Here is a 14648-nt window from a genome sequence, read left to right as displayed (position 1 = left end):
ATATTAATTGAACAACTGCTAGGGTTCATCAAATATTAAGTTAAATATTAATAAGTCTTTGTCAAGTGACTAGACATCTTTCTTTTTAAAAAAAATCTAACAAAAAGTTCCGGGATCTCCCAGGGACCTTTTTTTCAGTAGCATGTTTGCTAAAGTCTAATAAAAACTTTTGCGCATCCAAAAAAATATACACAACTTCATCTTTTCCACATTTGTTTTATGTTTCAAAACTTTGTTTCCATATTTATATGGAAAAATTGTTTTATCCGTGCAGTATGAGAAACAAATTTAAACAAAATGATTGCTCCCTATTCACACCTGAGACCTTGTAACACTAACGAGTCACATGACACTGGGGAGGGAAAATGACTAGCTATGCTTTCGCTTACGGGTAATTGATAGATAGATAGATAGATAGATAGATAGATAGATAGATAGATAGATAGATTCTCTCTACATTCCATTTACTATTGTGAGAGCAACTCCTTTGGCCTGTACTGACAGAAAGGGATGATCCCCAGGAATTAATACAAATGCACTAATAACCTCCCCGCGGGCTGCTGCTAATCAAGATAATAGCAGAGGCGCCTTCACAAGCCGAGGGAAGCAGAAGTGAATCGTCCTCACACTTTGCTCCCGCGTTCTTGCTTGAATGGCCGACATGCGGCAGCTTGTCACTCGTGCTCACGCGCTCATCTCAACACGGCTTCCCTTCATTCCACAACACATGCAAACTGAATGATGTGCTTGTCAGACATGTTTTGTGGCCCCCGGAGGTCCGCTGTCAACGTTCGCTTCTTTCCCACAGATAGAGCTTTATTATACGGAACATCCATCAGTGAATGAGGTGTTTTCGTCTGTTAATTAGTTACTTTAAATGATGTTTTATCATTTTTATTAAATACTAAGTGGAATTTCTAGAGAAATTCTGTGGGAATGCTGAAAGCTGAATGCTCAGATTTGAATGCACGTGGAATGCTTATGAAGAAAATTGAGAGATAAATTATGAAATGATGACCTCCTGGTTACTGGACAATGCACCTTACCAAGCAGTATCAGCAGTACCGAGCAGTATCAAACACCTGGTGTCAATGATAAGTTATATGTATGGAAGTGGGCGTGGAAAGTGACACTTAGATAGTTCAATGTCTATCCCTTTGAAAATGAATGAAGAAATGTTATTTATCGTTAAATTGTGCGGATACTATAAGTAATGTGGAATCATACCCGGGAGACGTGAATTTTTTAAGCAAGTTGAAATTTGAAAGTATTATGTGGGAGTTGTTACACCGCAAAAAAGTGTGGAGAATAAAAATCACAATAACATGTGGGAATGCTGAAGCATTCCCACAATTACTGCGATTGGCTGGCAACCAGTTCAGGGTGTAACCCGCCTACTGTCCATAGTCAGCTGGGAAAGGCTCCAGCACCCCCCACGACCCTTGTGAGGAATAAGCAGTCAAGAAAATGGATGGATGGATAGATTCCTAAAGGAAAAATTTGGCTCACACTCGGGCTAGCATTGCTCCAACATTTGCTATTTTTCGTTTTGTCCATAGCGGCCGAATCATCATGGCCCTCAAAAGACAAAATGGAGGAATGCGCTCCACTCTAGTAATTGTTTGGCTGCCGCAGGTGATGTGCTTGTGTGTCACGTGTTTGTCTGGGCCGCAGCGGTTCCACGTTACGCTCGTCGGAGAAGCGCTGGCGTCCGCCGGGGCCACACGGTGTGGTCTGTACGCGAGTCCAACAGAAAAAGGCAGGTGGTTGTTGTAGCTGCAGACACACTGTTTGGAAGGTCGTCCAGCTTTACCACACGACAAGCCTTTTTTTTTTTTTTTCAGACTACACAAATATTAGTGTGTCCGTCGGGTGGTTACACCGACAGACTACATGGCTTGACAGACAGTCTGATTTTGTTTTCATCCTTTTTATCTTCCCCTCCCTGTTGCCCTCCCCCTTCCACCCCCAGCAGAGTTTTCATATCAAAGTGAGCTTTCGAGCAGGCCTGAAATCCCAAACAAGAGCCCTTTTGTTAGCTTGTTCTCCAACAGCCAGGAACAACTTGTCAACCCCTCCAGTGACAGAGCAAGATGAAGAGAGGTGAAGGGGATCCTAGTGGCTCCTTTACCACATACAAAAGACATTGTTGAGGTGTATGAGTGAATATGAAACGAAATACATTCATGTTGTTTTAATGGAGGAGGCATTGTCATAATACAGTCGCATGGTTTTTTTCTGTCCTTTTTTTTTTTTTAAACAAGCTATAAAATTGTTAAAACCATTGCTTTAAATGTAATAATTTAACAACAAAAATACAGTAGCACCCCCACTTTGACTCAAAAAGGTTTCAAGCAGCTAGCATGAGCTATACCTTACGGTCATATGGATTGGGAGTGTAAATAGGCCAACCGAGGCAAATTCCTGAACTTCTGCAACTCATTACCAACACATTATTATTACCAGGCCTCATTTTTGCTGCATTTAAGTAAAGTACATACAGGTTAGGTGATAGCTGATGTTTGTTTTTCTAGCTATAGGTCAGACAGTACCACTGACTTTTTTTTTTTTTATTGGAATGAGAGAAGCAAGCTTTTGCTAGTATTAAAGCCAAGGTGCAACGGCTAGCTATCAGGGTTAGAGTTTTGGATTTTTCATTTCAGTTAGTTTTCATTTCATTCTCTCTTTGTTGTTGTTTTGTTTTTAAAATTCAGTTAGCTTGAATTAGTTTTTAGAGCAGGTTTTTCATTTTTATTTTTTTCAAAAATGCTTCATTTTACTTTTGATTATTTTGTTTAGCATTTTTCATAGTTTTTTTTTTTTTGTTACTATATGGAGTATTTGACAAATGCAGGTTCATTAAAATGTTAATTAAAAGTATTGTATAGCCTAATAAAGTAAACTACAATTCTCAAACGACGGACATTCTCATTACAAGCTAATTATAATTAGTTCTAGTTAGTTTTATAAATTTAAGATGTAGTTTCAGTTTTCTTGTTTTAAAGCATTTTTATTTTCTTTCATTAACGCATATGTTTTCAATTTTAGTTATAGCTATTTCACCTTGCTAGCTAACTGACTGGTTGCCCATTACCTTTGAAACTATTTTTGTGTGTGAGCGTGACGGGGTGTGTATGTGCATGTGTGCACGGTTAACCTCATCACAGATTAAAAAAATAAATAAAAAAAATCAGTGTATTGTTTTATATCTCTTCACCATAAACCAATTTCTTTGTTTATTTTAACTATTAAATTGTATTTTTTTTAAAGGTGAAGTTTTATACATCCTCATTAGTCTATGCACGGCATTCTGATTAATATTGCGTTGGTGGAATATGAATTAATAATTCAAATTATTTAATCCATCTCTTTTAATCCATCTAACGGGGCGGCCATTTTGTCACTGGATGTTGACTGAAAATGACATCACATTTGCTCAGGGCTCATATAACAACCAGTGACACGGCTCAGCTATTTTTCAAGTTTGGTCATTTGACATTCGCAAGCTGAGTTGTGATTGGTCGTTATCTGAGCCCTGAACAAATGTCTGTCTTTTTCAGTCAACAAGTGGCAAAATGGCCACCCCAAGATGGATTAAAAACAGGTGGATTTTGTCGCTTTATTAATATTCAATAAACACAATATTAATGTTAGGAGAATTTATTATTGTAATGAAGATTTTGGGGTTGATTTCCCCTTTAAAATACATTTTTCTCATTCGTTAACATGGAGACCAAGCCTGTTAGTCATGAGTTAATGTCAAATCAAGCTGCGTCGTCCATCACAAGACATGGATGCGTAATTATTTGTTGACAAAGATCATCAAGCAGATTTCGCACGTTGATATTTCACTTTGTTCCCAGATGGGGGGTGACGTCATAGCTGAGAGAACATTCTTCAAGTGTGTCACCTGACCACACTTGAAGACGTCAGTGGAATATTTGTTTGCGGCAGCGACCTGCATGGCACATGTGACAACTTGAGGTGACCCGCATCCATGCAAAGAAGCTCTCGATGAGATGCGCTCCAGGGTGTGTAGGCATGGAAATGTACATTTACACATACTTGTGATATACACTATATAGGAGGAGACAACGCGGTGGCTGGCGGCCAGCTGAGGCGCCAGATGTGCACGCTTGTTTTGGGCCTCGTGCCGTCGTGTTGTAAGCGTGTCGAGCCGAGATGGCTACCGGATACACTCGGAGGGATATCTGGGCGGCAGATGACGGCTCCAAGCGTGACAGCTAACCGGCGGACTATTAAGCCTTTAAGAGACGGGGAAGGCAATGTTTTGGTTACATCAAAGTGGAGTCATGAAATGGATTAGCAGCAGATAACTTTGATATTTCACTTTCAATATGAAACCAATTGGATTAGATGGGACTTTTTCTAGTGGTTAGTGGTGATCTCATATGACGCCTTGAGGGCAATCAGTGCAGTGGATGACTAACTGGACTAACTAGGACATTGATACATACATGTGGGGTCATTTGGCACGTTAGTGGAGTCACCTATTCGCCCCCTCCCCCCAACATATATGATTAATTTAATCTCTCTCAGAGACGGCAGATTTATTTATTTATTTATTTATTTATTTATTTATTTTAATCACAGATCATATTTGTCATGGATAGAATTGTCAAATCATGGTGACTGGGGATTTTTTTAATTTATTTTTTAACCCCCCAACAAAGTGGTACACACAGTTTGATTTTACGTAACTCGGTGCTCGGAAGTACCGACCCAAATCGGTCCATACCACAAAAAGTACCGTCTTCGGTACTGTCATGTCTGGGGTCACGCCAGGCTTAAGTTTGAGTTCCTGACCTGTTAAGTTGGGTTCACGACCGTGAGGTCAAGTGTCTGTTTTGTACTTATATAACCATCTATAACCATCATCTAGTTTCAACTAGTTTTAGGCTATGTAATGTCAATCTTTATTCCTTTAGGTGATGTCTGGACCCATGTAATGTCGTTCTTTAGTCCTTTACTTGCTACAACCAATCAGATCGATTCACTGTCTGTAGGTGCAGTCTGAGAATTGTGTGTGTTTTGCCAGATTATTACTTTCTGTTCTCTTTGCAACTCTTTGTTTCTCGTCTAATGTCTCGTCTAATCTAAATAAATAGTTAAAACCTTATTTGTGTCTGCGCTTTGGGATCCAACCTCCAGCACACGACAGGGGCACATCCCTACTCGTGATGCTGGTATCGATCGCCCTCTTGTGGCCGTTTTATGATCAGGAAATAGAAAATGGAAGAATAGGAAAATTGCCATTAATTTCAGTTTTCTGGAAAAATGCTAACAATGTTTTGAACGTATAATTTTGTGTACATTTGGACTTTTTTGTTCATGAAGCAAAACGCCACAGGGCGCATTGGACGAGACTGCTCTTACTTGATTTCAGATTGACAACCTGCATATGTGTTTTCATGTGGATAGAGATCGGTAAAATATGTTTTGCGTGCGCGCCGACTTGGCCTTAACGTGAACGACAATATATTGAACCTTCGCTCAGTCTTGTTGCTGTGACCTGGCTCGTATGGTTCTAATGTTGGCAGGACGCGACGAAGCATTCTTGTCCGATGAATCTCCTTCTTGACTGTGCTCACATTTTCTCCTCCAGCACACCATCGTGTCCTCTTCTTGCCCAGTGTTCCCCACCCACTTTTTTTTTTTTTTTCCATGTAGTCAGGGAGAGAGAAGGCTGCCTGTTCCCACACTGACGCGTGAATGCTTGTCCGGCTCAACCGTGTTTACTTTCCACCTTACGTTACATACAGGGAAACAAATTGTACTATTTTGAGACCCTCGAGAGTGTCGAGGGGGAAATACTCCACCCTGGGAGTTATGCAACTTTATTCGCATAAAAAATATTAATTTTTTTTATGAATGGCCAACACTTTGGCGAGGGCCACATGTGGAGGCTTCTGCTGGCTGTCCAGAGTGAGCGTGTAGAAGCTCTGTGAGGGAGTGGAAGTGTTCTGTCATGGTTAAACACCAGCGCCTGGTGCTGATTAAGGACCATTTGTTTCTGTCAGAACAAAAAGCAACAGCCTCCTCCCCGGATGATAAATAAGTTAGTGGAATTAAAGTAAAGGGGAGGATGAAAGGGACATGTTCATCAATGAAATGTTTTGACACTGGGATGTTCTGCTTGCTCTAGACGTGAAAAATTTTTCATCCAAAAGTAATCAACATATGTTATTGGATTCAGTGGGTTTTAACATTGGGTTTTTGAAAAGTTTCACAACATTATAAAATCAATTCGAGTTGACAAGAACCTGCAATAACAACTGAAAACAATGCAATGTGTGTGCCAGGCTTAGTTGACGTATTTAAGCTAGCAATGGGCACAACTTCTTGTCTCCTGTTTAGAAAAAGACCACTGAACATAATATTTTGCCTGTAGCAAAAAATAATCATACAACAATTAGCTCTCAAGAATCCATCTTTTCTTTCCCACCACCTGTTTAAAACAGAATAAAAACATCCTAAAATCACACATGTGGAGATCTGAGGCTAGGAATAGCCTACATTACAACGAAGCGACGGCTTGTTGTTGTAATGTGGAACTCCAGCCTCGGATGCGACAGATGTTATGTGTTCCAGCTGTAAAATGTGAAACATTGACTTCAATGAGTATCACGATGTTAGCATGTGCTACTACTTCAGTGATAACTAACTAACTAACTAAGTTAACACAATGTTGTTGTGTTGGTGGTGATCAAAATGCAGCATTTATTATTTAAACTGTTGATACAATTATAAACATTTTTAGGATGTGTCAATTATTCTAACTGTAGGGCTTTGCTGTACTTTACTACCACTTAATAGTACTTAAAGGATCACTATTAGTACTAACATAATATCATCAACAAGCCTATCAAGAAGTCATATCTTATGCTACGACCTCCAAGGACAAGGGAAAGCCCTTTGGGAAGTCAGGGAAGGTTAATACATAAATATCTACATTGAATTGGAAATTACTGACAATTTTTTTGTAAGTAGGCTATGTGGCAGCAAGGTGAATTAGTGTTTAGCATGTCTGCCTCACGCTGGTGCGAATCTTTAAAGACTAGCGAGTTAGCCAACACCAGTGACACGATGCTAACCGCTACGCTCATCCACAACATGCTTATTTTTCGTACTTTCTGACCTGCGCAGACATATGGAGACTTTATTGCATGGTCACTCGGACGTTTTGCTGCTCCACAGAGAAATATAGTGGCAGTAGCAAATGAGTCAAAAGTCGTAAACTAACTGATTGTATGATAAAACGTGATTAGCAATTAGCTACCTTGGAGCGTTAACAAAACGTCAGTGTGGAGTGGTTACGTCGACTAGTTTGTTCAGCCCCTATCTTGAGGCGCTGGAATGGAAAGGATGACATTGTGCTTTTCAAAAACATCCACTTTTCAAACGTTTACGTTTTAATCGGCTACTATAGCCTCTTGCCATGTAAACAAATGACCAAAATGAGTTTCTGTCCATTTTCACTTCAAAACGGCCCGATTCAAACAACCCTTCTTTGGCGTTCCCTTTTCATGCTACTGTACATGCAAAGACAGTCATAGCCATGCATAATAAACCAAGTAGCTGATGACCGGCCTAATGCTTGTTCTTTGTCTAAATAGCCAAGATAAAGACGGAGAGCAGAGTGGTAAGCAGTAGCCTCGCCTCTCCGCCCTCCCCTCCCGTCCTCCCCGAGGGGATCGGATGTTCTCAGCCGTTATAAGCAAGCAAAGCTGGCGGCCGGCAGACCGTCTGGCTCCAGAGCGGTGCGGGCACACACACGCACGCACGCGCGCACTCACGCACACACTCACAATGGCAGACCTTCTGTCATGAGGTTTGCTTTCACTGAGGTCAGCTAAACAAGCCCCGGAGGCCTCCAAGCGTGGTCGTGAGGCTCCGCCGGCGTCACGCACTCATGACAACACACTTAACTTTATTTCCTTCCTCGGGGCGACTGTGTCTTGTTTTTGTTGTTTGGGTGTGTGCGCGTGTTTGCACCGTCACTCTGTCCTTTGCTAAGTTGCATCACGTTCCACCTTAATGTTGTGACTGGCCTGAAACTGCGTGTATGTTCTCATTTTGCTTCACTGCTGTTTCTTCACTCACATTTGAAACTGCTTTTACCGTCATCGATCTTCACAATAACTATGTGAACTGTTTCTGCTTATTTTAGCTAATTTTACGACAATCAATTCCACTAAAACACGGTTATGGCCTGAGAAGGACTGTACGTGTGATTACATGCATTAAATTGTTGTCAACTACTAATCAAGGGGTTTACTATTCAATGTGCTGATGTTATATATCAATTGACCGTCTTAATTTCAACTGACTGTTGACATTTGCTCACCTCATTTGGGGGTTACGCCAGTTTGACTGCCTCATAGGAGAACATAGTAACTTCTTTTTTTTTTCCAGTGACTTATTCCTGCTGTGGCTGTTTTGGATTTCACAGTTAATCCTCTTCCTCGTGGCCCACCTTTAAGAATGCACCCCCTTTCTTCTCTGACCTCAACACTTCTGATGTTCACTTACAACTTAAAATAGCTCCACTTACTGTTTTGTTTACACTCGCTACTCTTTGGGAGGTTGGAAATCAAGTTTTTTGGGTTTGTTTTTTTTTCTGACTGAGTGTTGTGTCCTCAGTTTTTCTCAAAATGAGACCACCGACGGTTCCTGAGAAAACCCTGAGTGGTCTGAGAAGTATTTACAGTAATTCCTACAGGTAATATTTTAAGCAACATTTTTGCATAGAAAAGGCAGATTAGAGTTAAAGCAAAGCAGACACACTTTCACATGCTGAAAAGCAGGTAAGAGGAAGTATAAACTTGCTCTTATACGCATCTTTTTTTAAACTGAAGAATTACAGCCATTTTTAACAAAACAGGTTTACTCAAATGTATCTAACATAACTTTTTGTACTTGTTTTTGTGTTTAAAAACAAAACAAAACGGGCTTTTAATCTTGAGGCAACATAATGCTGCATAGCTTCCGACGAGAGAGGGAAGAAACGACCAGTCGTGGGTGTGTGCCGTCTCTTACCCAAAATCATCTTGAGTAAACTTCATCTTGGATGGATTACATGAGAGGGACATGTTCGAAACAGCTCTCAGTATGATACGGTGCAGTTATACAAACTAAAACACTACACAAACAGTGACGGTGTCAAAGATGAACACATTATAAACTGAGAAGTGGACTTTGCAGTTGATAGCAAAACATAGCTCAGTTCCCTTGAAAATTATGTATTTTTTCTTTGCTTTGCTCCCACTCATCTTTCTAGTTCCCTCCTTTTTCTCCTCCTTTTCCTTCTCAACCCACCGAAACCCCACCCCCTTCTCCTCTGAATGAGCTGCCCTCAGATTACTGGGGTTTGTGGAGGTCTATCAGAAACATGTGTGCAGGGTTGAGGGTGGCTGATGGGAAGTTCTGCGTCAGGCGGCTCAGCCTCATTTCTCCTAAAGAGCGAAGTTGAGAGAGGGAAAAAAAAAATGCGAGCGAGTTCAAAGCACAAACTTGCTGGTCTTTCACAGGATATGATTTCCCACATAATGGATAAATACGGGGGGAGTAACTCTCGTAAAGGAGCGTGTTGTTTGCTCCATGCTAAATCTGTACTTTGCATCAAAACGCACTGTTCTTTTTGTTGACCAAAATATAGTGCACTTCAACGCCATACATTATACGGCTAAATAAAGTATTCAAACAAATGTTACACTGCCATCTAGTGTACTCTTTGTGTACTGCCTTGTGAGAATGAGTCCCCAAAGTCAACTTTACAGATTAAAGTATACACATCCATCCAACCATCCATTTTCTTGACAGCTTTTTCCTTACAAGGGTGGCGGGACAGTATACACATTTTATTGTAATATATTATTGTCCCGGATAAATAGAATAAAATGCATTACATTTTTACTTTATTTTACTATTATACTTGGCCAATCACAATTCCGAGATGGCGTCTCAAGTAATAATAATAATAATAATAATAATAATAATAATAATAATAATAATAATAATAATAATACTAAAAATGAGACGAGATATCTGACTACTATCACAATTTGTGTGGTTTGTATGCCGTTTGTTTTCACCGTAAGCACCGTAAACCTCTTCACGTTATTTCACCATAAACATTTGCATTGCGTTGCATTGAGGAATTTCAGAAATGCCCGGATGTTTGAAAATTTAATTGTCAACTACACTATACGTACTAGTACTACTATACGTTCACAATACTTGAACTAAACTCTATTTTATTATATTTTATCAAAGTACAAATACTTCTTGTTTTGTTTTTAAAGTGAGTTGTTCGAAGAATGCTGCCGAAACAAGAAAGCGTCCCTGCAACCCCTCCTTTAAGCATGAGAGTGGGCCTGGAAGCAGAGTGGAAAAATCCACAGCATTTAGGTAAAGCCACATGTCATAAAGGCAACACTAATGAGCCAGAGGTTTTAAGAGGGGAGGGGGTGCAAATGGTTCACATATGGATTTGAAAGAGCACAGGCATCACAGCTATGCTGTGTATTTAATGAAGCAAAGTCATCCGGCTGCACGTTTTTTCTATTTGCGTCTTCCCACAATTCTTGTTTGCTTGTCACAAGAAATTTCGAGGAGATATATGTCAATTCTGGCAATGAAAATCCGTCAATGCTTAGCACTACTATGAAGGGATCTATATTGGGTCTCTTTCTGGCCCTAAATTCTGCTGATCGTGCAAACATTGACCACTCAATGCATAATAGATACATGATGCAACAAGCTTGATTGCTTTCTTTTCCTTTCCTGGAGCCACATTAAATCCTCTGCTAAACCACATTAAACTCATTTCCTATGCCTCCTTAAGATGATAGGACGCAAGACTTTACAAGGGACGGTAGGGCGATAAAACATAAGTGTGTTATAGATTTAGAGTTTTGCGGTTTAACTCGCGGTACACAGATTTCTGATGGGGCTGTAGATAGATAGATAGATAGATAGATAGATAGATAGATAGATAGATAGATGAATGAACTCATTTAACTATACAATTTTTTAAGTAACATTTTACATTCTTAACTGTCATACAAGTATGAAGAAAATCATAGTTTAGTGTTGCACTTATAATAGTTTCAACTGTAAATATACCACAAACAATGATCCCAACACAATATGATCTTGAACTCATCTTAAAGGGATACTTCACTTATTTAGCCCATTATAGCAATAAAAACGTTACTATTTTGTCTATAATTAATTTGATAGTTTCATTATTCTTCACGTACAATTAGTACCTTTAAAAAACACATTTTGCAACTTGCTGTCGACTGAAAATGACATCACAAGGGCTCAGATAACCAATCACAGCTCACCTGTTTTCTTGGTTTGGTCATGTGACATTCACAAGCTGAGCTGTGATTGGTTAACTGAGCCCTTGTGATGTCATTTTCAGTCGACAGCAAGATGCAAAATGTGCTGTTAAACGTACTAATTGTACATGAAATATAATGAAAATATCAAATTTATTATAGGCAAAATATTCATGTTTGACTACCAAAAATGGCTAAATAAGTAAAGTATTCCTTTAAAATAACTTCCACCCGTGCTAAATTTTAACAGGGCATTGGCGACATCTTGTGGTAGTGGAAAGAATGCAAGAGATGTGCTTACAACACAGCTCGTTTAAATGAACGACGAAAGACTTAAACAAAGCTTCATGTACTAGTTTAGAGAGGGGCCAAATTTGAGTAAAGAAAACAATCACACAACTGAAATATCACAATGTTTTCATGATCTATCTTCATTCTTCATGAAAGGAGCAAAACGCATTTAATTTACATGAAGATAAAGTACAAGAAATCTACACGTTTACAGTTGCTTCGATACTAATGAGAAGCCATTATCAGAGAACCGCATAAAAAAAGAGAGACGCCAATAAGCGCCTCCAGTGCCTGAAGCTGTCTGAAATAAGCAAGTTTTAATGTTCAAGAGCAAGGATTAATTATCCATACATGGCTATTCACAAGCATATTGCCAAAGGGCTGCAACTATCACAACCTAATAGAAGCCGACGTTACAACGTGCAGTCAGAATTATTCACTGCATTACCCACCATTCATAGCACGTATTAGCACAGGCAATTTCATGCATATGGATACAGTGGCTCTTAGCGGGGGAGCTTTCTGATTGCTCGGAAACTAATTTCACAATCATTAGTTTTTGAGGTGGAGTGTGATCGAGCGTGTGCGGCAGATTGCAGAAGATGACAACTTTTCTATGAGTTTTAGTGAAGGGTGTTAAAGAGGTAGAAATTAATTTTGGGAAAGTAGGAGTAGGTATAGGGATGAAGACGCTCAATAAATGCTGTGAACATGCCATTTGTGAATAGAGGCGTGTACACCAAACATGCAGCCATTTAGCCCGAGGGAGGAGTTAATGAGTCATGGCCAAGTGCTGCATCCCATCCATATGTAAGATGGGCAGATATTTTTGCAAATCCTCTGATTCAACTTAATTCTGTTATGGACCATTGTACGCAATAAACATGTAAATTGAGCTTATGGAAGAGTCTATAAATCTGACGCCTTGATTTATTGATCAAATCAAAATAAATATTAACCAAAGGCAGAAAGAAAGGGGGGAGGGTGGGGGTGGGGGGTGACGTTAATTTACTGCACTGTTATTAAAAAACAGAAATTGTGACTGCAGTGGTCATTGTGACTTCAGTGACAACAATGAGATCATGCAAATGTGATGTGAACGAATTCACCTGAGTACTGAGTATGTTATGTGTGTAAATGCAAATATTCAAAAATAAATAAAAACAAATATTATAATATTATATATTTTAGTATATTTAAGTTTAAGTATTAAAGTATTTTTATATTTAAGTTTACAAACACACGATTGTTCACATTTAGTTGTGTTTTTGTTTTGTTTTGTTTTTTACGTCTACAGTATAAGTAAACACAACTAGTAATGCTACACAAAAGCCACTAGATGGCAGTAATGCAAAGAAGTGTATGTAGCCTACAAAGTAAATGTGTGTACGGATTCGTAAGTGTACATGATGGAAGGGGAACTATTCAATCAAAAATCATCTCATGTTGTTGTTTTTAACTCCAACAAAAATAACAGATTAAACTACAGTGAGAAGTTTAGGTGTAGGTTTGTTTTCAACTGTAAAAACAAACAAACAAACAAACAAAAAACAGGCCAACCAAAAGTGGAGGAACTGTTATCAGCAACAACGTGTTCATGCACAACAGGGCTAAACAGAGATCAGTGGGACATTGTGATTTCCTAGGAATGTTGTAGAGGTGTATATTTGAAAATATAAACACTTCAAGAAGTAGCTCTAAGTTTCCAAATGTTTGATGATCCCTGCTGTACAGCAAATAAATGGCACTCAAATGCTATGTTAAAATAAAACTGCTTACTCTATTTGCTCAAATAGTGGCCAGGAGTGCTTATTTACTCAACTGCGTGTGCCCTGCATGTGTTTATTTAAAGGAGTCATCGACATGGTGATGTCTGCTGAGAATTTACCCTCCAAGCAGTAATCAACTCATGAGGTATGTTTGAGGGGCGGTATAAGGATTACACGGATAAAGGTGTGAGTTAGACAGTACAATATCTGACGATACAATATCTGGTGATGGTGGGGTGCCAGTAGTTAGTGGGGGACATGACCATGTGGAAGGAATTACAGTGTGTTTTTTGTTTGTTTGTTTTTTAATGAACAGAAGCAAATAGCAATTAGTTTCATTTGAATTAAGACTTGATCAAAGAAACACAAATGTAGATCTTTGTCAAAATATTGTTATGACAGCAGCCCAGCTGATCACATGCTCCTTGTTTCCCACGTTGCCCTTGAATGCTCCATTACAATGCCATTGTTACACATATGATTGTGTGCACTCATTACTTATTCACACAGCCGCCTGGCCTTTTGTCCCAAATCATTCCTCACTCGCTCCATAAGACCTTTTCTGGGCCCGCTGTGGCCCATCTGCCCCCCAGTCTCACACAACCCCCACTAAAATCCACTCACAAGGACACACGCAGCATCTCTCCACACCAGCTGTCCGACTCCCGTTGCCCGCCTCCCCGTCATAGCAACGAGATGCGGGAAATGGATTATACTCGTAGCATCCAGTAGAGTACCAGTACTAATTTCCTCAAAAATTTGTGCTTGTATGTAACATTTAACATGTTTCGAATTTCTGATTTTAAGTGAACCAAAGGTTAATTTGCATGGGGGAGCACCAGTTGGGGTTCACAAGTTGAAGACTGTGATGTGTACACCAGTGTGCTGCGTGAAGTTATCAATTTTCACTCAAATGGTCCAAAAATTATTTAAAAAAAATTAAAATTAGAAAAATAAATAAAAGGAACAGTTCTGCTGAGAATGTATGGTTATAAACTGATACTTTCATATTACTCAATATTATTTACTCAGTCGTGAAGTCAATTAGTGCTGTCACTATTGATTATTTTTAGAATCAATTGATCTATCGATTATTCAATCGATTAATCAACTAATCAGATTAATTTTAATTTTGCATTAAAGTGTATTACAAAAGTATTATTTTCCGATTACTGTTCATTAACCAGTGATTGATATTTATTTCGTACTTTGTATTAGT

General features: G+C 39.1%; 1 protein-coding gene across 4 annotated transcripts in view; it reads left to right on the top strand.

Moving 5' to 3' along the window:
- smad3b (SMAD family member 3b) overlaps positions 1–14648 on the top strand; it is a 141747-nt gene that overhangs the window by 118427 nt on the left and 8672 nt on the right. For 3 of the 4 annotated variants that reach the window (XM_077516761.1, XM_077516762.1, XM_077516759.1), the window contains one exon: positions 13513–13574. The exons of the other annotated variant lie outside the window; for it this stretch is intronic. The gene's annotated coding sequence lies outside the window, so the exon portion shown is untranslated. The remainder of the gene's footprint in view (positions 1–13512; positions 13575–14648) is intronic. 4 annotated transcript variants of the gene reach the window in all.

Source organism: Festucalex cinctus, chromosome 3 (assembly GCF_051991245.1).
Source record: "Festucalex cinctus isolate MCC-2025b chromosome 3, RoL_Fcin_1.0, whole genome shotgun sequence".
Classification (NCBI taxonomy): Eukaryota; Metazoa; Chordata; class Actinopteri; order Syngnathiformes; family Syngnathidae; genus Festucalex; species Festucalex cinctus.
The sequence above is the reverse complement of the archived record's forward strand: the minus strand, read 5'-3'. Positions and strand labels throughout refer to the sequence as shown.